At 36.4% G+C, this 23,372-nt stretch overlaps 1 pseudogene; it reads right to left on the bottom strand.

Moving 5' to 3' along the window:
• LOC131077703 (separase-like) overlaps positions 1-23,372 on the bottom strand; it is a 104,211-nt pseudogene that overhangs the window by 51,203 nt on the left and 29,636 nt on the right.

The following is a 23,372-nucleotide window of genomic DNA, read 5'->3' as shown; positions in this document are numbered from 1 at the left end:
CATACCCTAATAGAAAGGTATAGCAAACCTCTAATAATAATTCCTAAATAGATAAATACATACCTAAAGATGATCCAAAAGCTGCCTGACCGAGTGGTAGATCTTGTGCATTTGAAATATTCAACCTTCCTGAAAGACATATTCAGCTTCATTTGCAGCTCCAACCATTTCATATAAAACTCCCACCTAGTATTCAGTTGGATTCAAATACATCATAAACAAAAGTATTCAATATTGCAAACAAACTGCACAAGTATGCAGACTGAGAAAATTATTTCAATGCCTTATATTACGAATATAGAACATAACAACAACTCATCGATTAACAGATTAAAAGCTAATGCTCAAACCTGCATTAGACTTTCCAAGTAATTTCCAAGAACAATCCACTGACTCATCCCACACTCCTGATGCTTCCTATTATCAGAAAAATTTGACCAGGCATTTGTCGCAACTGATCCTCGGGCCTCCAAAGAAAAGCCTTCCATTTCATTTAAATATGACTTGTGCTCATCATCATTGTTAAATGGCAACTGAACCGCCTTCTTTTCCAGAATTTTGAAACTTCTCTGTAAATATTTTCTTCTTATGAGAAGGGCTTCTTTGGAATATGTGAGAGCCTGCATTAAGCCTTAAGTTACGAAAACTATAAAATATCTTGTGAAGACATGGAGATGTAAAAAAAGATTGTGTTAGGAAAAGTAATTTACAAATAAAAATATCCTAAGAAACCATTTATGCTTATCTTATAGCTTTTCAGCTTTGGTGCAAAGTGAGGTATAAAACATACCTTAATATATTAAAGTGCAGTTGCCTAAAATCATTCTGATAAAAGTATGATATGTGTAGGATTGAGGAGATATACAAGGGGAAGCATTGCATCCACACTGATACGATATTTCACTGGAAGTATAAAATATAGCAAAAAATAAGGGCATTTGAAATTAATGTCAGACAAAAATTGTTTGATTGTTCATACTTGGTGATATAAGCTGCAGGCATCAGACAGAGAGTCTTACGACAGAAGAGCAGAATCTGCCTTATGTCAAATATCACCACTATTTCCAAAGAGATGACTCATCTCGGTAATAGTCTAAGGCAAACATCTTAAAACTGGAGCATTTTCCTTATATTTAACCAACACTGGAAGGTGTTGGTGTTGGAAATAAGCCACACCCGGACCGACAATGGATTGGTCCAAGAGAAGCCAGTAGCTCAGTGGTAGAGCACTCCAGCAGCGTATGGAAGGTCCTAGGTTCGAGTCCTAGCTGGTCCATGTCTCAACATGGTATCAGAGTCAGGTCCAGGCTAGGAGCCCCAAGCACACGAGAAGTGTGGCTTAAGGGGGGGTGTTGGTGTTGGAAATAAGCCACACCCGGACCGACAATGGATTGGTCCAAGAGGGGCCAGTAGCTCAGTGGTAGAGCACTCCAGCAGCGTATGGAAGGTCCTAGGTTCAAGTCCTAGCTGGTCCATGTCTCAACAGAAAGAACCTCTATTCCCTGAATTCTCTTCACCTCTCTGTTTAAATATTTGATACTGATACAACACGCAATATTCAATTCTAAATCCTTGAGCCTGCATCAATCTCTTTTAAAAGTAATATTGTATCAGTATAAATCGTAGATATAGATCCAATATACAAGAACAAACACTGATACGAAAGGAATCAATTTCCTTTAAAATTAGGACCACAGCTCTGTAAAGGACATTTTTTAATCTTAATGGTTTCAAATTTTGATGGAGTATGATAACAATTGTCACATGGCACGTCATTCATATAGTGCACATTACCCACACATCCTAGCAGATCGACCATCCAAGGGATACTTTACAGTCATTGAAACAATCTTATTTTCCACACATTAGTCCTACTCCATGCATGGTAAACCTAACTCTTAACACAAATCACAAGTTGCTTCATTTCAAGTGTTGTGACCTTTTGTGATTCATCAACAACTTTCTTCTCATAGTAATCATTATAATGTATATTAAAGCACACACTAACATTGCAAACTGCAAACTTCTGTGCAGTGAAAAAAAATGAACAAATTTTACCAACACCAAAATCAAGTAAATACAGCAAGTGAATTAAAATGTCACTTTACAAATGTGGAAAAAAAGAAAAGAAAATAGTTGAGAAACACATTCACCAATAACATCCAATGTATAAGCATCAGCCTTCAAAATCTTTGCAACATTTTTTTCTCTTATGAAGCCTACTTCACTCTGCTAGAAGTCCTATAACTACAATTAACTGATTTAAAAGTGTTACTCTGTCTCATTATAATAGATTACATGGCTTAGCTTGAGCAACTCCTAAGTTAAAAAAATATGATAATTATAGTGCATTTGTTAGAGAGGTTACACCTACAAACTATCTCTGCATTCTGCAAATGTATCAAAAGCTTGTGACCTAAAAACTCTGTTTTAGAAACGTGGATCTCATCCATGTCCTCGTACCCACATCTACTTAACAGTGTCATGCGCTGCTGCAGAATTTGATGTGACTTGACCAACTAAAAATTGTTCTGCACAACATCCAACGTCATTGTGAGAATTGGTATGATGGTGATAGTACCAGATTCTCCTTGTTACTTCATCTTGCCCTTGTCCTTGCTTGGCATGGACAATGTGGATGCTTTAGCATTTGCCACAGTTGGTTCTGACTTCTGGCATTGCTTACCAACAACTTGACAAGGCACCGCAGCAATACAAGGAATGCAAAGATCCTCCCACACAATGTGGAGTATAGCACAGGTTCAAATTCGTTCCCAGATCTCCTCTTCCAAATAGGGTCCTCTATATCACAAATTTCTTGGGGAGAATGAAGAAGTTTGGCACCAAATTTGAAAGTCCATTGTTCAAGACAAGATTAAACGCAACTCTTCTCCATATGGCAGCTCAATAGACATTGAGCCAAAGAATAATGGCACATAATGCCTCTATATTGACTATTGCACCCTCAACAAGATCATGGTAAAAAATAAATATCCTTTGTCATGCATCAATGACCTTCTAGGCCAGCTCAACACTATGCAATACTTCATCAAAATACACCTCAATTCAAGATATTTAATACAACCACCTTCTATGGTTATCAAAAATGACAATGGTGCATATCAAGGAATAATGCATGTGCATATCAGTTTTTTGAACCATACCTCCCAAAATACGAGGCCTTTGGTCTACAAAATCTTACAAAGACGTAAAACAACATGAAAAACTCTTACTTCTCATATCAACACAAGAATTATTTGCAAATCTTGGCAACACCCAAGCTAACTCATTCTTCATGCCACGTGGTTTGCGGGTGATTGCATGCATCCTCAAGGGATTAGTCTCGCCTCATCTCGCCCCTCCCTGAACCCTAACTTGGCTATAAGTAAGACCAAGGTAAGGCAGGTTGGGCACTAGGCTGGGTCGTGGGGATACCTTGGGTGCAACAAAATATATCTATATATGTATATATATGTATATATATAAAATTAAAAGGTTATGAAAAGGGTATTAAATGCTAAGGCATTTAATAATTTAATAAAGCAAATGTATTTAGCTAACTTGGGCGCCCATCATGGAGACATTAAGTTATATCAAAAAGCAATTATTTAATGTAATTTTTAATGATTAAAAAGGCACATAGAAAATCATGCCCTTTGACGAAGATATTAAAAGATATAAATCAATCAATTCCTCATTAATAATTAAGATTACTTTTTGACGAATTAGAGAAATTGTGAAAAAGGGTTTGCTACAATTGGAGAATATCAAGCTTCTAGGAATGAAAACTCCTAAGAGTTTGAATGCTTGCAGGTGTGGAACATCATCCAAGAGCATTGATTTCAAGAGGCTTCATTCAAGGGCTTCAATTGACCTTGATTTCACTGAATTTGACAGAGGAGTCGAGAATTATTGATCTGCAGGTTGAAAGAATTCTAAAGGGCGGATTTGAATAGTTATTGCACACAATTCGAGAGGAATATCATTGCAACTTTCAGCCTACCAATTTGAGGGTTTCAAGAGAAAGTGTATGGCTTTCCTAGGGCACGTTTTGGAACAAACAAGGCTGCAAAGGGACGTTTCATCTTCTCCCAACCAGCGACCCTCATTTGAGCTTCCACATGCTCAAACTTGGACATTTGAATTTATCGTATGCAATTCACTAGTCTAGGTGTTATAACCCAGGGTTGATCATCATGAGAAGCACACAAGAAATACTATAAATGCATGAAACCGCATAACACATAAAGTGAGCAACCATTAAGACAAAAACAAAAGGATTTCTCGTGGAAAACCCCTTCGGGTGAAAAAGCACGACATCAAATATATTTCATTAATAAGAATGGGCACCAACCCAGATTACAAAAGAGAGCACCAACCCTCAGAGAGCACCAACTCAAATTAGCTGAAGCACCCACTCCAATTAGCTAAGGAACTGACCTCAAATATAGCACCAACTCCAGACATAAAAATCAATCAAAGACTCTCAAAATACTTCCAAAAAAAAAAAATTATATAAAGAATATGTTCCTCAAGGCTTATTAAATGTCTTTACTTAAAAGAAACATGCACAGATTATCAACACTGCTCCTCACAAAAACCAACCTTCTGCAAGATTGAAGCAACTTACTAGAAAACACAACTCCTTTTGTTGTTTGTAACTAGGTAAAGATGGGTTCGGATTGCCTTAAGGCAACATCCGAACCCATATAGGACTGGGTCCTATCCTAAAGGGGTAACGTGCCCCCAAGTTGAGCCCAGCCCTATACCTCCACGCCACAATAAATAAATTGGCGCCAAAAGAGGGAGGCCGACTTGGATTTAATAAAGGCTAAGGACTCATATAAATAAAGTCATCTTGCAAATACAATTCATTCATTCATGGAATCAGCGAACTAGCTCTGCAAATAAAAGGTGCGAATTTACCCAAGGATTGTGTGAACTTGTCAAGGATTGTGCGAACTTGTCCAAGAGGACATAGGCCTTTTTTGGTGCAGACTTGAAGTGCTTAGAAGTGCAGATCTGTCATACAAAAGGGATCAGATCTGAAAAGGAAGCTAAGTATTGTATTTGTGCTATTAAGAGAGAATATGTAATCTAACCTGTGGGTCTTTAATGTTGGGTTTTTCCTCCTTGGAGGTTTTCCCAAGGTATTTGTGTTTGTCTCTTGTTTACTTGTTTCATTTCTGAGTTTACTGAATTATGGTTTACTAAAATGTTACAAATCTGATTAACAAACTAGGGAATAATTAAAGGACATAAATTTGATTACTGATCTAGAGCACAAAATTTACATGGTATCAAAGCTAAGGTGTCACTAACTTCAGATTTTAGTAAATCATTTGTTGCATATAGCTGTTGTTTGTTTTCAGATTAAAATGTCAGCTTTCAGGGCTGAAGATAGACTTGATGGAGCCCTTGATTTTGCTGCTTGGAAAGTCCGTATTCTATTGATCCTTGAAGAGAATGATCTGCTGAAATTCGTAGAAGAAGAAAGGTTGTCCCCTCCAGAAGATGATGAAGAGCTGAAGCAGTTCAAGAAAGACTCCCTCAAGGCTAGGAAGATCATAATTGAATCCGTCAAGAATCATCTTGTCACTGTCATATCAAAATTTGCATCTGCCAGGGAAATGATCAACCACTTGGAAGGGATGTATGAAGTCAACAACCTCAGCAGGGCTCTTGCTCTAAGACAGCAGCTTCTTCACATGAAAATGAAAGAAGAAGACTCAATCATAGCCTACTTCATGAAGATCAATGAACTAAAGGACAAGCTAAGTACTCTTGATTGCCAAATTTCGAATAAAGATCTTGTTATGATTGCATTAAATGGTCTACCTGATGAATGGGAACCATTCATTCGTAGCATTGGTGGAAGAGACGATCGTCCCAACTTTGAGCGTCTTCAATCTGATTGCATCGAAGAGGAATCTCGAATTGAGGTAAGAGGAAAACTCAAGAACTCTCACAAAGATAATCATGTTCTCTTAGCTAAATCTAGGAAAGGTGGACATTGGAAGAAAGAAAAGAGAAGCAAAGATTTTAGATCCTCCTCCTATGATCCAAGGAAGAAGTCAAGAGATTCCTCTCACATTCGTTGCTTCAGATGTGATAAGTATGGTCACTATGCCAGAGATTGTCAGAATGATCCAAAGGAAAGGGAAGTCAATTTAAATGAAGTTGCCGAACAAAGTGAGGATTATCTTCTTATCTCTACTCTATCCAACAATGTCCCTACGGACAGTAATACGTGGATACTTGACAGTGGTGCCTCCAGACACATCTCTCAGGTTTTTGTGAGCATCTTTCAGATCTGATTGAAAAAGACACCAACCTTCATGTGGTAATTGGTGATGATGCTCGATACTCGGTAAAAGGTTCTGGTACTACCTCTTTAAAACTAGATTCTGGTATTTTCTTACAACTCTGTGATATTATTTTTGTACCTGGTATTAAAAGAAATCTTATTTCCATTTCTGCCTTAGAAGATAAGGGTTTGCAAATAGCATTTTCTGAAGGGAAAGTACTCGCTTGGTCTAAGAAATCTAATTTCAAAACTGCTCGTGTTATTGGAAATAGATGTGATAGTTTATATAAGCTTGTAGCTAATCCAATTCAAGCTCTCATCCATGAGGCCCCTGAATCATGCGAGCTATGGCATAGAAGACTTGGACATCTACACTTTCAAGCTCTTCCCACTCTCAGTAAAATGGTTAAAGGTATGCCTAAACTTAGTTTATCTCATGATGATGCTTGTAAAGGTTGTGCAATGGGTAAGAATGTAAAGAATCCTTTTCATAAAAGCAATAGTAGGGCTAAAGAAAAGTTAGAACTTATTCATTCAGATTTATGTGGTCCTATGTTTGTAGCATCTCCTAGCGGTTTCCTGTATTATGTTATCTTCATAGATAATTTCTCTAGGAAAACATGGATCTACTTTCTTAAATCTAAAGAGTCTGAAGAAGTCCTAAACAGATTTAAAGAATTCAAAGCCTTAGTTGAAAACACTTCAGGAAATCGAATTAAATGTTTAAGGTCTGACAATGAAGGTGAATACACCTCAGGTAGTTTCTATGACTTTTGTGTTAAGGCAAGAATTAAGAGGGAATTATGTGTTCCCTACAATCCTCAGCAAAATGGAGTTGCTGAAAGAAAGAACAAAACCATTGTTGAAGCTGCAAGAGCCATGATCCATGATCAAGACCTGTAACCTTTTCTATGGGCGGAAGCATCCAAAACAGCAGTTTATATTCAGAATAGATGTCCTCAACGTGCCCTAAAGGATATAACTCCTGAAGAAGCCTTTACAGGAATCAAACCTGACATCAGCCACCTAAGGATATTCGGGAGCCCAATGTATGTTCATGTGCCTAAAGAAAAACAAACCAAGTTGGATCCATCTAGAAAGAAAGGCATCTTAGTGGGATACAGCGAATCTTCCAAAGCCTTCAGGATCTACATTTCAGGTCAAAGGTATGTTGAGGTAAGTAGAGATATAACTTTTGAAGAAGATATTGCTTTCAAAAGATCTAAAGGTTCATTATCTGACAATAATGATATGGTGATTGAAAATCAAGATTCAATAGTTGATGCTAACCCTAAGATACAGGAGGAGTCCACTAACCTTTCGAATCAGGAAGTTCAGAATGACCCAACAGAACCCATGGACTCTACCGATATACCTCAGGATATTGTGGTTTGCAAGAAGAGACCACTTTGGGTTAGAAACACGATTCAAGATGCTGAAGGATTTGCTGCTCCCAGAGGAACCTTTAGAGATAGCAAGAGATTCCAAAATCATGCCAACTACAATGTCGAAGAAGCTATGTCCCATCATGCTTGGAAATCAGCCATGGATGAAGAGTATGGGTCTATCATCAAGAATGATGTCTGGGACATTGTACCCAGACCCAAAAGTAAGTCTGTTGTTTCCTCTAAATGGTTGTTTAAAATTAAGCATAATGTTGATGGTAGTATTGAAAAATACAAAGCTAGGTGTGTAGCTCGTGGTTTTTCTCAAAAGGAAGGAATAGATTATGAAGAAACTTTTGCTCCTATTGCTAGATATACTTCTATTAGATCTATGATAGCTATTGCTGCAGCCAAAGGTTGGGAACTGCATCAAATAGATGTTAAGACAACCTTCCTCAATGGTGTTATTGAGGAGGAAGTCTATATTGAGCAACCAGAAGGTTATGTAATCCATAAAAGAGATTGTCACGTTTGCAGGTTGAAGAAAGCCTTATATGGGCTCAAACAAGCTCCTCAAGCTTGGTATGAAAGAATTGATAAGTACTTACTAAGCTTATGATTTCGTAAGAATGATGCTAATGCTAACATTTACTTAAAGATCTATAATGATGATATGCTTATTTTGGTTTTGTATGTGGATGATTTATTTCTCACTGGTGAAAATAAATTAATCATAAGATGTAAGAAAGAATTAGCCTCAAAATTTGAAATGAAGGATTTAGGACTAATGCATTACTTCCTAGGGTTAGAAGTATGGCAAAAATCCAATGAAATTTTTCGAAGTCAAGGAAAATATACTATTGATATTCTAAAAAGATTTAGAATGATGGATTGTAAACCCATGCATACTCCTATGGAATCTAACTTAAACAAGTTAAGTGTTTCTACAGCTAACTCTGATTTTGCAAAACCATCTAAGTACAGGCAGCTAATTGGATCATTAATGTATCTAGTCAATACAAGGCCAGATATCTGTTATGCTGTGAATGCCCTCAGTCAGTTCATGAGCTTGCCTAAACTTGTTCACCTGGTGGCTGCCAAGCACATCCTAAGATATCTGCGTGGCACTATTGGTTATGGGCTGAAGTATTCGCTTAACACTTCAATCTTCTTGGAAGGCTATTCAGATTCAGATTGGGCAAGAAGTGTCAAGGACAAGAAAAGTACTTCGGGTATCTGCTTCAACTTGGGCTTTGTAGTTATCTCTTGGGCATGTAGAAAGCAAACTTCGTAGCATTGAGCATTGCAGAAGCTGAGTACATTGCAGCATCTGTTGCATCCAAAGAAGCAGTGTGGCTTCGCAAACTCCTCGCTGGATTATTTAGTCAAGCTAGTGGTCCTACCACCATTCATTGTGATAATCAAAGTTGTATAAAGATGTCAGTAAATCATGTGTTCCATGACCAGTCCAAACTGTAATATTTGTGCCCTAGATTAGTAATCAGAATTATATCCTTTAATTATGCCCTAGTTTGTAATCAGATTTGTAACATTTTAGTAAAACATAATTCAGTAAACTCAGAAATGGAGGAAGTAAACAAGAGACAAACACAAATACCCTAGTTACAAACAACATGTGGAAACGCACTATCACTTCATTCGGGATATGGTGCAAAGAGGCGCCATTCAACTAAAGTACATTAGCACGGATGAACAAGTTGCGGACATCCTTACCAAACCCTTATCCAGAGTGAAGTTTGAATACTTCAGAGACAGACTTGGTATTGTGGAAAACGAAACCCTGATTGAGAGGGAGCTCCAATCTCAATGACTCTATCTGCAGCACTTTGATCATTCTTTGCTTGTGTGCAAGAATGAATTGTGTCCAATCTATGCTTGTGTGCTAGATGGAAAATTGTAATTATGTAAAGACCCACTTGTGTATTACACTTTCTATGCTTGTGTGCTAGGTGGAAGATGTAATTCTATGCTTGTGTGATAGATCCATTCTATGCTTGTGTGCTAGATGGAACTCTAAAGGTTCAGATTATGTATTCTCTTCTTCCCTAGTTAAGAGGGAGTATTGTTTGTAACTAAGTAAAGATGGGTTCGGATTGCCTTAAGGCAACATCCGAACCCATATACGACTGGGTCCTATCCTTAAGGGGTAACGTGCCCCCAAGTTGAGCCCAACCCTATACCTCCACGCCACAATAAATAAATTGGCGCCAAAAGAGGGAGGCCGACTTGGATTTAATAAAGGCTAAGGAGTCATATAAATAAAGTCATCTTGCAAATACAATTCATTCATTCATGGAATCAACGAACTAGCTCTGCAAATAAAAGGTGCGAATTTACCCAAGGATTGTGCAAACTTGTCCAAGAGGACATAGGCCTTTTTTGGTGCAAACTTGAAGTGCTTAGAAGTGCAGATCTGTCATACAAAAGGGATCAAATCTGAAAAGGAAGCTAAGTATTGTATTTGTGCTATTAAGAGAGAATATATAATATGACCCGTGGGTCTTTAATGTTGGGTTTTTCCTCCTTGGAGGTTTTCCCAGGGTATTTGTGTTTGTCTCTTGTTTACTTGTTTCATTTCTAAGTTTACTGAATTATGGTTTACTAAAATGTTACAAATCTGATTAACAAACTAGGGCATAATTAAAGGACATAAATCTGATTACTGATCTAGAGCACAAAATTTACACTTCATACTTAGCATACCCAAACTTATACCTTCAACTCACTGCACTCATAACAAAGAATATATTCAAGCTCCCATTAATGTGAAGCTTTGCAATACGACCAAGTATATGATTCCAAAAGACTACACACAGCTTCTAAGAACAAAACAATTCATACATAGACTTTTCATTCACAACTTAAATGACTTGCTCAAAATCATTCAGGTCTCAAAATCTCCACACCCAAATACCATCACAACACCCAAATACCAATTGTAATGTCCCCTACCAAATCTATTTCAATATATTAAAATTGATTGATATTCTTCAATTAGTTATTAACAAGTGCTTATCTATTTTCCTCATTAGATGATTAATATCATTATCAATATAGATGTCAAACCCTGCTACTACTTCAATTTTAAGGGAGAAAGGTTTATGTATGTTACCAAAGCGCTTAGAGACCAACTACAATAGGTTCCCTCAAAGTTTACAGATCCAAGCCCTTACCTATCTTGGGTCTGTACCCTCAAGGCTTATGGGTTGCCGATCCCCACCCTATCTTGGGACTTAACCTATTGCTTGGATTTAGACTACCCCTCTTTGGAACATCTCATCCCCATCTTCTTAAATACTGACAATAATAAGATGAATTAGACTATAAGTACAATAACTTCTCATGTATTATGAATATATATGATATTAAGTATGATTGTCATACATATTGCAGTTTATAACAATATTATTACTAGATTCTGCATAACAGCTTTATCAGGCTTCATATACTAAGCATACATATTAAGCAAATCCCCGTGCATGCCACCAAGAACAAGGATGTTACTGCCTGTAACTTGATAACAATTCTGATCTGATCTGATCAATGGTGATGTCACTAGATGCTTTTGATTCTTTACCTTTATATCTCTCAATTTGAGGGAGAGGTCACACCTCTTCATCATGTATGCCCTTTGGCAAGAGACATACCCTTTCACCATTAGCACCCTTTGAAAGAGTGCAACTCTTCATTATTTCTACCCTTTGAAAGGGCAACAGCCTTTTGTAATCAGATCTGCACTTATTATTTAAATCAGATCTGCACTTCTCATTTCCAATTTATCCTCCCTCTCAAATGAGGTTCTCTTATCCTTTTTATATCTCATTGTTGCGGGAGTCACAACTTTTCCTTTCATGTCTTTTGACTTTTCATTAACTTAATTAATTTTTTATTAATCATATTTAATTATATTATTTTATATTTTAATTTAATTTTTGATGTTTTAATTTTATTATTATCATTTATTATTAAATTCTATTTCGAAGTGGGGACATTACACACAAAATGAACATCAAAAAGAAATTTTATCACTAGTATCGGACCCCAGGCACACATACTAAAAACTACACACATCCACGAAGTGCACACATCTTTTTTTTTTTTAAACTGCCCAGCTCTTCCAAAATAACAACATGCCACACCTCTTTCAAAACGGCACTCTCAAACATGTAATGCTCTAGACACTGAAAATCGTAATGCCCAGCCACCTCAAAACGGTAACGCACGACAACTTCATTGTACAAGAATCAGTCATATTCCTATTTGGGCTTCCGTTACAAATTGCTTCAGCCACGTACTCTCTTTTAGATCGGGGGCTGGATTACGGTATTACCTATGTTTCTTGTATTCTGGGAATCTGGACTGATCTATAAAATTATTAATTAATTTTGACTGTATCAAGTTAGGGTACAAGTTGCGGATTTTGTTTGACACTTGATTGAAAAAACATGCATGAAGTGAAAACCATTAAAAGAAAACAACCTATTTCCATTTGCTGCTATAATTATTATTAAAGTTGTTTAACAAATGATCTTGCTATTGTCGATTGCATTTACATCCCTAAACATACAGAATATTAAAAGACATAGTACATTAAGGTAACATCATACAAATTGAGCTAACATATATGCTTTCCAGGCAGCCCGATGCACCTAGTTAAACTTAAAAGTTGAAATTCAAGTCAAGGAAGATAAAATTCCAAAAAATTAAAAACTAATTGCAACTCTCCAACAAAGTACATTTACTCAAACAGTAGATATAATCACAACATTTCCAGCATGTAATTTGTTTACAATAAAATAGAAAGCAAATATTTACAGTTACAGCCACATAGATTATTATAATTTTCAAATAGTATATAAAACAATAACATTGAAACTAAAAGAAACAATTTTACTAAGCATTACATAACTAAAAGCATAAATATCAAAACTACAACCTAACAACATAATTCTATTAAGTTGTTTATTTTGTAAAGTAAGCTTCACAGAACAACATTTAATGTCATCAGTGAAGTTTGAACTTAATACATCAAATATCCATAGCTGACAGTCTCATGAAGGTCCTTCCATGGCAGTATTTTTCGCTAGAGTGGTCTCAGCTTGCTAAACCAGTTAAACTATAGGGATTTTCAGAGTTGGATCTGAAACAGATAAACAGCCAGAGGGAAACTCAAACAGTGAACGGGGCCTACTTACCAGGCAAGCCCATTTGCAACAACTTGTCATTAATAAAAAGCTAAATATACTTATGTATGAACTTGACAATCAGACATCTGTAAATTTCTACAAAGTATTTTGCTGGATTCTGTAATAAAGTATGCAGCAAGAACTCAGATGAACTCCAAAGAAGTTGCTTTCTTTAAAGCTTTCAGATTATCATAGTTAGATGCAATATTATGTATCTGGATACAACTGCGTAGTGTTTTTTAATTGCTCTACTGAATTGATGCCCAACAATGTTACATCACACTGACAGTTCCTTTCACCTTTGATTAAATTTAGAAGTGTAAAATACAATATGATTTATGAAAAGTGAAAGCTATTCTTAGGCAATTTCTTTCTAATTTTTTTAGGAACCAGTCATGGAGCATTATTCTGCTCACTATCAACCTAGGCTACAATGGAACATTTTGAATACATAGCGAACGCAAACAAGTAGTTGAAAAAAGGTACCTCTGAAAGCTTTCCATTTGTATGGCACTTTTCAGACAATATATAGAACATATTCGATGTAGCAAATGAAGATTGAACTGATTTCTGACCCTGTAATAGGCCAAATAAGAACAAAATCAGACGCAGTATACTCCTAAGCAGAAAAGCATTCCTAATAGCACAACAAGCATCTCTTAACTAGATGATAAATATCTCACATTTGAAAAAAGGGATAGCACCCTATCCTTCAAAAGTTCAATTGTATTCAAAGAACTAAGGAACGAATCTGTTGAAAAATCTCTATCAGCTTGAACTTCAATAAACATGTCACACATCAGTTTTTGCTGAAACTCTAGGAGAGAACCAAGATGATCATTGAGAGAATTTTCCCAGAATTTGAGAGAGTTAGCATTTTCAACTTTGTCAATTACAGTTGAAAAAATGTTTGCAGAAAATGGCATGCAGCATAGAGTATGGTTAAGCTTGCTTTCTCTCCACAAAAGAGCACAACATTCCTCAGGGCTGATTTTCTTCAAAGCACCAAGAATGTATAGAATCATCTCTTGCACATCAGATTGAAGAGAGATAAATCCCTGAAGCCATCCAAATAAATTATCAGTATGGACATCAATAATGTAAACTATCATAACATACCACACTGGTAACTCTCATTGACCCCAGAACTTAAATACAGTGATCGACATGCATATGCTCATAGATATATAAAATACAGAAAAAGACATGAAACAGTGCACTGGTAGAACTCACCTTCAAAGCTAGTAGCTGAGACATATTAAGCAATAAAGGAACTGATGTGTCAAACAACCAATCCTTTTGTTCCTTGTTTAACTCCAGCAATTCAGAACTATATATGCAAGACCACAATTTCAAAGCAGAGCTAATATCATCAAGGATCACCTGCTTCAGGTAAAAATAAAAAGAAAAGTATTCCATGATTCAAACATAAGAAATGTTAAAATAAGAGAGTGAAGAAATTATTGACCAATAATTTCTGAGCATACTGTAAGCCATAACAGGCTCAAATGAACATATTCTATAATTAAATGCAATTATGATGGAAGAATTTATTTTAACTATTATAACCAATCCAACAGTTATCTTTGGGAGAGATGTAACCTCTGAGTCCAGTTCAAGTTCTTGAATACAAAAGGCATGAACGCAGTAAGTAATAGCAAGCTGATGGTGCACACAATCCATGTGATAACTTTTGCCAGAAGGGCAAAAGTTTTCATCCAACTCTTTTCTCTGTTCCAGAATTTACAATTTCATTAGTAAAATCAAATTTTGTACTTCACTTATTTGAGCAATGAACTTTATGACAATTAGCAATGTTGTATATGATCTGGAGTGAAAGCTTTTACCAAGAGAAACATGGCATCTGATAAACAATCTATACATTTATTTAAACCATCAGACCCAATCAGTCTTGCAGCTTTACATTGCTCCAGAAGAACTCTTGATCGTTCTAAAGAAAATTCCTTGCTAACATAGACATCCTCCAATAGCAATTTAAGTATTCTCTTTTGAATTAGTCTTGAAAGCTTTGTTTCTATGTTAGCATAAGCAAGGAGCTCCTATCAAGACAACAACCTTGCATTAGTTTAGACATCAACACATGAATACAATGATTTGATATAAGAAAAGAATTAAGAAGAATCATTAAAAGCATGCTGAATGGGTCACCTCCTCTAACAATATTCCTAAGGTTTCAACAGGCCACGTGGAAGACCTATCAGTCAAAACCTCGTATAGTGTAATGCCTTCAATTGATACTTCATTCATATCCATACCATTCTTACAATCTGCAGACACTATCTGAATAGATATTCCATTAAATTAAGGAGAATGCATTAAGAAACAGAAGCCTCTAAATTCACTCTATATATTTTCTCCAATATCATACCTTGACCCAATGTTTCACAAGATTACGCCGACTATTCACGCATGACAACCTTGAATCAGCACTGGACCACTGTGATAAAAAATCTGTTATTGTTTCTCTTATTAGAGGACTCCCGCTCCTGTGCAAAACATCAACTAAGACGACACTTTTGGCACAAGCATCAGAGACCAACTCAGATACGCTCTCACTCAAGATTGTGCCACCTTCAGATTCAACATAGTCATCCAACGATCCATTTGTAACGAAAGAAATCCTTCTCCATGCAGCTGTATAAGCCAGCTTTAAAGGATTGGATGCCTACAAATGAGTAGAGAATCAGACAAAACCCTAAAAAAGATTGAATCACTGATTCTGATTTATAGACGATAGTAAAACTAATATTAAAATGTGATCATTTGAATAACATACATTATATCAACTTTTCCAAAGTGACCATATTAGTTCATTCAGAACTAACTGATAGATCGATACATGATTATTCATACAACAAATATAATACAAAAAAGGCAATAAAGAGAAACAAACAACTCTCAATGGGACACATCTGCTTTACCAAATCAAATTGCTTATTGTTGAACATCCGCACACCAATATTGTATGTACAAGAACTCAGCCACATTAATTCCTGGACCTGAACTAAACCTCTGGAGCTAAGAGTCTCTATGATCTCAAAACTTTCATGCACAGTACAATCAAGCAACAATATTTTATTAGTCACAAACCATAATTAACCACACAAACTCTTAAAATCTTTAGCATTATAAAGACTTGTATTTGGCATGTAGTTAAGACACTAACCTGAGAAGATTTTTGATGCATCAAAGCCAACTTCAAAGCTACTGTTGCAGCAAGTACTACCGTCTGACGGCCCCTACTAAGTTCCTTCTTTTCCTCCAATGGAATACAATCGCAGCTGCAATAAACAGTATTGCTCCACTTAATAAAAGAATTGCCAACCAATTTGAATTGCATTCAGCAAGAACTTATATGAAAAGGCTAGTGGCACAGAAGATCATAAGATAACTTTAACAGCTTACCCAATTACAGCAAAAAACAGATTGGAAAAAATGCGAAAAGCTTGTTCCAATGAAGAAAACCAGGCAGACGGTCTACATTTCATAGCATTTGCTCCAAAAAAGTCCCATTCTTGCTGTACACATCGAGCAGATGCCTTCAAGAGGAATTCCAGAGCCTTGAAAATACTAATCAATGATCTGCCTGTCCGAATATGATCATGGCTGCTTAATGCAGCATTAGATTTAATACTGCAAGATGTCACCTTATATCTAATGATTTATGAAATTCCTCAACCATCTTCTGAAACATTTGAAGTAAATTAGACAGCAGTTTGTTATCATCATTTTCTAAACAGGATCGTACTTCTGATATTTCACAGTCAATATAGTCAACCTCATTATTGCATAAACCTGAGGCTTCAAAGTCTTTAAATCCCATTCCAACACCATAAATATGAAAAACTGCAGGAAGAGAGAACGATGATCCCTGGTAGACAATGAAAAAATACATACATTATTCACAACTTGAAATAACAACTAATATAATGGTATAACAAAATCAAAATTGAGCTTTGGAACTTCTTATATACGCCTTCGAACAGATTAGTAGTTGATGGAAGGAAAGCATTAGCATACTTGTCCGCAAGTATTAGCAATTGCATGTAGAAACTGCTTAGCATCCTTACTCAGCTTGGAACTTGTTTCACAGTGATGACAATAAAATTCAAGGAAATTAATAATTTCATTCTCACCATAAAGCTGCCACTGCTGTACATAAGATCCAATAATGTGTTAGTAAATAACGAGAGAAAAGCTTCAAATAACAAGCAACAATTTTAAATAAATTTTCATTTCAATTTTGTAAACAACAAAAAAATACATTACTTTTACTTTGTTCAATACACCAAAGATATTACTCAAAAAATATAATATGAAACAAGTGTCCAACAAAAACATTTAAATGCAAAAACGATATGAACATATATTTATATTGTCAAAGAAGTAAACAGAATCCGTTTCTCAGCAATTAATCAAGAGGCCAATGGCCAACTGCCACTTATTTAATACAGATTTTGTGAGCTGTGAAGTCAACTTTACGTATTCTAAAATCAAATGATGTGTGTGAAAGGGAATGATTCTGGTTTGCCTGGAAGCTATGAATATTGCCATTATAAGATTCTAAGTATTGAATTACTTTGTCCAAAGCAAAATACATTTTTGGAGCTGTGTTATCTGAGTTGAAGCTTCTATTGAGGTTGGTGCTTCATCAGTTCTGAGTTGGTGCTTAACTGTACTCGGTGCTGAGAGGAAAGTAGGTGCTCTCTTTGATAGTTGCTTATTATGTAGTCTGGGTTGGTGCCCACACTGAGTTAATGAATGTCTTTTGATGCCGTGGTTTTTCACCCGAAAGGGTTTTCCACGAGAAATACTTGTGTTGGTGTTTGCTTACTTTATATTTTATATGGTTTCATGTTTTAAGTTTTTAAAATTCCTGCAATAATAATTCACCCCCCCCACCTCTCAGTATTGCTTGTGCATTTTTCAATTGGTATCAGAGCGGGGTACCTTCTATAAGGCTTAAAAACTTGAGAATCGATCCTGTTGGCACACGAAGATGAATGCTCTGGCAGGTCTTGCAACGAACAGAGCTCCATTATTCGATGGATCAAACTATGCCTTTCGGTGTGTTAAAATGCAATCTTACTTAATGTCACTTGGTTTTGATGTTTGGAATTATGTTTCAATTGGCTATACACCTCCTCAAAATCCACCATCTACTGCTGATGAAAAGAAAGCCTTTGAAAGCAATGCAAAGGCTATGAATGCTATCTTGTGTGGATTATCAAAATCTGAGTTTGTGAAAGTTATGCACTGTGACAGTGCTCAAGCTATGCGGGATAAGCTTAAAAATGCCTACGAAGGGGATGAAAAAGTGAAAAAAAGCCAAGCTTCAGCCTCATAGAATGCAGTTTGAAAGTCTGAAAATGAAAGAAGATGAGAATGTAGCAGCATACTTTCTAAGGGTTGATGAAGTGATTAATTCTCTCAAAGGTTTAAGAGAATCAGTTGATGATAAAGTTGTTATACAAAAACTTTTAAGGTCTCTACCTTTAAGGTTTGATGCAAAGATTTATGCAGTTGAAGAGATGGCTGAACTTGATCAAATGACCATTGACAAGTTCCATGGTATACTGACCACATATGAGATGAGAACAAATCTTGAACCTTCAAAAAGAGAAACCGCCTTCAAAGCTTCGAAGAAAGGGAAACAAGTGGAGCAAGCCTCAAGTGATAGTTCAGAGGAAGATGTTGATTCGGAAAAAACATCTGTCAAAAGAAAGCCAAGGAAGAACAAGAAGAAGATGCCTCTCAAGTGTTTTAATTATGGAAAAGCCGGACATTTTGCAGCCAAATGTCCATATGAGAATAATGAAGATAGCAATTATGAAAAGAAGCCTAAGTTTAACAAAAAGAAATATAGAAGAAAAGATAAGAAGATATGGAAAACCAAAAAGAGTCTATATTCAAAAGAAAATAATGATTCATTTGAAGAAAGTGATGAAGAATCTCAGGGTGATGAAAGTTTGTTCATGGCTATGGAAGAAATTTACATGGAAAATCAAGAAGAAAAAAGTGATCTAGGAGAAGAAGATGATGAAGTGGATTTGGAGCAAGAATTGATAAGTTCTCTCAATGAGATCAAATGTCTTAAGAAGAAAAACAAATGCAGCTCAAAGGAGAAAGTGAAAGAAAGTCTACGAAATCACAACCTCTTGAAGATGCAGAGAATCAAATAAATGATCTGAAAATTCAAATTGCTGAGGCTAAGAAACTTAAAGAGGAAATGAGAAATCAGATTAAGGTAAAAGTTGAAAGCTGTGAGAAACTTGAAGAAGAGATTGCTTCTCTTAGGAAGATAGAGAAATCATCTATGCTGCTGAACCAAGAAGAGATAAATCAAAAAGGTTCGCTTTCGCTGGACAACTTGTTAGCTTCCCAAAAACAATCCTCAGACAAGGGTGGAGTTGGCCTTGAAGAAGGTCAAAGCTCAATGGTGAGAGCTCAAGGAATTCATCAATCAAAAGTCAGAAACGATGCTTTTAAGAGGCCTCCTATCTCAAGGCAAGGACATATGAACAGGTTCAATAATTCCTTTTTCTATGGTTGTTGCTTTTCTTGCAACTATTTTAGACACAAAGCCATCAATTGTAGATGGTTTACAAGGAATGATTTCAATTTTAGGAGTAAGAATTATTTTTTTCCTCCATGGAATTACAATGTAATATGCTATAAATGCAATAATCCTGCAAAGGACATATAATAATTGCCTTGAGATAGTGCTGACGTGTATTTTGTACACAATCAAACACAAAATAAAATACCTAAAGGTACCTTATCCTCTCTTGAGTAAAGCCTCTGATTGCTGAAGATATCGCGAAAAAGGATCAATCAGGATGACTTCAAGGTTCTTGTATGTAGGGTCTCTACGTGTGGATAAGCTCTTTGTGGTATGATGTGATTTGCTGGAATCACAAGGGGACTTACATTTGATGACTGAACGTCTGATCTGCTTTGAATATTGCTGGAACACAGGCTCTTGCTAGCTTTGATTTGAAAAAAGGAAAAAAGACGAGGGCGAGGAGAGGATCTAATCCTAATACTAAGAATGTAAGAGCAATGAATGATCTTTGATGGAATTCTAATTAAGTCTTGTTTTGACATCGCAAGACCATCTCCACAAGGTTAGTGCGATCTTCGAAGGAAAGCTTTACGATGTTCAAATCATCACTGCAGGCATGGACATCATTAGGTTGATGCATATCAATGAAGAAGCGACAATTGAAGTTAAGCTTAAGCTGAATGATTCCAGTTGACTACACAAGGCAAGTCTGCAATCAACAAACTGCTAGTAGCATGGATATACGAATTCCACCATCAATCAAGCACATTTCTTCCACTCATCTAATAACATGAAATCAAACATGAGAAGTATAAAGACCATGCAAATTATCGAATCGACCCATAAATTCCACCATTTCTTCAATGAAGTTACAAGTCTTTTACAACAACATCTTGGCAACAATCTTTGCCTTCTCTCTCTACTCTACTCTAATTGCTATTCTATCAACTATATTCTAACTCTTCCAACTATCTTCTAACTCTAACTATCACTCTAATTATTCTAGCTATTGCCTTTACAAAATGAAATGTCAGGGCTTATATAGTGCCCTCAATACAATTCGATGGCTTAGATCAATTCGAGATCAATGGCCAAGATTCAACAATGAAAACCCTAATTAGGGTTTGTTACAACCATTACATAACATTTAATGCTTGACCAATGATAAAATTGTATTGCTTGGACACATGTCCTCTCTAGAAAATTCCACCAATGGATAGCTGGGGTAGGTACATCGGAGTTTGTGCCACCTTCCATGAGTTAGGTACATTGAATCTGGAAATGCTGAGGTGGGCCACACTGACTGGAGAATTGATGACTAGGATGCCACCTCGTCTGACACTTGTAACTTGGTAGATATTCAACTTGATGTTGTTGAGAAGCTAGCTTTAATTAATTCATCTGGAACTATCTGCTTCTTCAACGAACCCTTTGCTCTGACTTCTTGTGTCCTTGATTTGCAGGATGATGATGTACCTCGCCTTGGAATGCTAGATTGGAAGAGGTCGCCCTTATCTTGATGATGCTGGATCGAAGAAGGTCGTCCTTGTCAATGCTAGACTGGAGGAGGTCGCCCTTGTCCTTGCTTGATCGTCCTTGATGAGACCGTCCTTGATCTGGCTTGATTTTCCTTGAGAAGAGTCTTTCGACTTGTAGATCTTTCGAGCTTGGGAGTCGCCATCTTGATACCTACACAACATTTCACAATTAATGATATATCTTGAAATCTAAAAATTAAACTTTAAAAGGAAGATTCAAGATTTTAATTAGGAAACTTCATGATAAATCTTGAGTTATCATTTCCTAATTTAGGATTTTCAAAGCAAAATTTAAATCTTCAAAAATGGTGCCAAGGTGATTACGCCATACCTCCACTTGGGAATTAATTCTAAAAAATGATGCAAAAATAGGAGAATTCGCTAGGCAAAATGTAGATCAAGACTCCCTTTAGCAAAATGCGCCTCCTTTAGCTTGGAAAAGAACTCCATCTTCCACTAGCCTCTTCAAGATCTGGAAATTCGCCTTCAAATGTCTTCAAAAATCTGGAAATTATCCTCCAATCTAGCAAGAAATACGTCTCTCCAATAGCCTTCAAGATGAATTTCGCCTTCCTTAGTCTCCACATTTTGTAGAAACTTGCTCCACTCCAGCTAGATTTCGCACTTCTTCTTTGCCCTTCCAAATCGCATTTGAAATGATGAGTGAATGATGGATTAAAATCGCTCAACACACCTCTCTTATATAGGCGCTCACCATTTCATTATCCATAGGCCGACTTGGTAAAATAGAACCAAAATAAACAAAATTAATAAAAGAAGAGGCCGACTTTATAAAAACATTAAATAATACCCCAAGCGCCCCAATTTTATTTTTAAATTAATAATAATTAATTTTAAATGCCTTTATAATTAAAATTTTGATTTTTTAAAGGCATAAATTAATTATTAAATGTTTTGCGCACTTATTAAATGTCAATTTAATTTCAAAAATATTTCAAGGTTTCATCGAAATTGGCATTTAATGTGTCATAGATGATATTGGCGCCTAGGCTGGCAAGATAATGGACATCAACAAGATCGCTCTGGTCCCTGGGAGAGGGACAAGAGCGCCCTTACACTTTAGCCTTGCAATGCTTGTTTTTCACGTTCAACACTTCATCCTGGACGTCCAAAATGGCATTTTACTTGAAATCTTGAGTTTGATCTATTCAATTTTTGGAACGAATGCTCTTTAGAACCATTTTCGCCCTGGTCCCTTGAAGAGGGACAGGAGCGCCCTAGCCCTTTTTCATCAACTTGATGGCCTTTGTTACTTCATTCCTCCGTGAAACCTTTTAAACATCATTTTGACCTTGCGTCTTGACTTGGATTCGTCCGAATTTGGAGAGGAAGGTTAGCTAATGTGTTTTTCGCCCTGGTCCCTGGGAGAGGGACAGGAGCGATTTTGCATTTATAAGCTCACTTGTGTTTTGCTAGCTTCGAAAATTATCTTCAACGGATCGATTGCGTCTTCCTTCACCCACCTCAAACGCGAAACTTGCCTTCCTTTTGCCAAAAACTTGTCTTGAGGGAAAATCGCTCTGGTCCCTTGGAGAGGGACAAGAGCGCCTTGGCCTTTATGAGCTCATTTATGCCTTGTTAACTTTCAAAACTATCTTCAATGGGTTGATTACGTCCTCCTTCATGCCTTTGATGTCTCAATTTGTCCAAACAAGGTCAGGAATGACTCCACTAAGATTTTTCACTCTGGACCCTTGGTGAGGGACATGAGCGCTTCGTCTTGGTCCCTTGGAGAGGGACAGGAGCGAAATTCGCTCCGGATCCTCAGTGAAGGACAGGAGCGAAATTTGACTTTTCGAACTCTCTATCAGGATAATTTTTATGGAATGTAACATTTAAGTATAAGAAAGACTTATACTTTAAGTTATATTCCATATATACTTTCAGGATGTTTGAGAGTGGTTTCAGACCTCCAGGAGTTATATGGCAAAATCTAGTTTTTGGAGGTTTTTCAGTTTCCAGACTTAGTCAAATTTTAGGATCAAGACATTCCAGACTTAGCCAAATTTCAGGATCAGGACTTTCAGACTTAGCCAAATTTTCAGGACATTTCAGACTTAGCCAAATTTCAGGATCAGGACTTCACTCCAGCAGGACCTGCTATCCTATTGATCTCCCCGACAGCACTCAAAAATGCAAAAGCCAACTGACAAAACCCTAAAAGACCTTAAAAAAAAAAAAAACCCTAAAAAGCAAAAAAAATTTGGAAATGGGACAACTTCAGAATGAATTAAATTTATTCTTCCTCAAATAAGGGACCATGCGAGTATGCTGGAAATCGTGGAATCTATTTGTAGCTCGTTGATTCTTTCTGAATGCAATGCACAG

The sequence above is a fragment of the Cryptomeria japonica genome, chromosome 6, assembly GCF_030272615.1.
Source record: "Cryptomeria japonica chromosome 6, Sugi_1.0, whole genome shotgun sequence".
In the NCBI taxonomy this organism is placed as follows: domain Eukaryota; kingdom Viridiplantae; phylum Streptophyta; class Pinopsida; order Cupressales; family Cupressaceae; genus Cryptomeria; species Cryptomeria japonica.
This window is presented reverse-complemented; position numbering and strand designations above follow the sequence as displayed.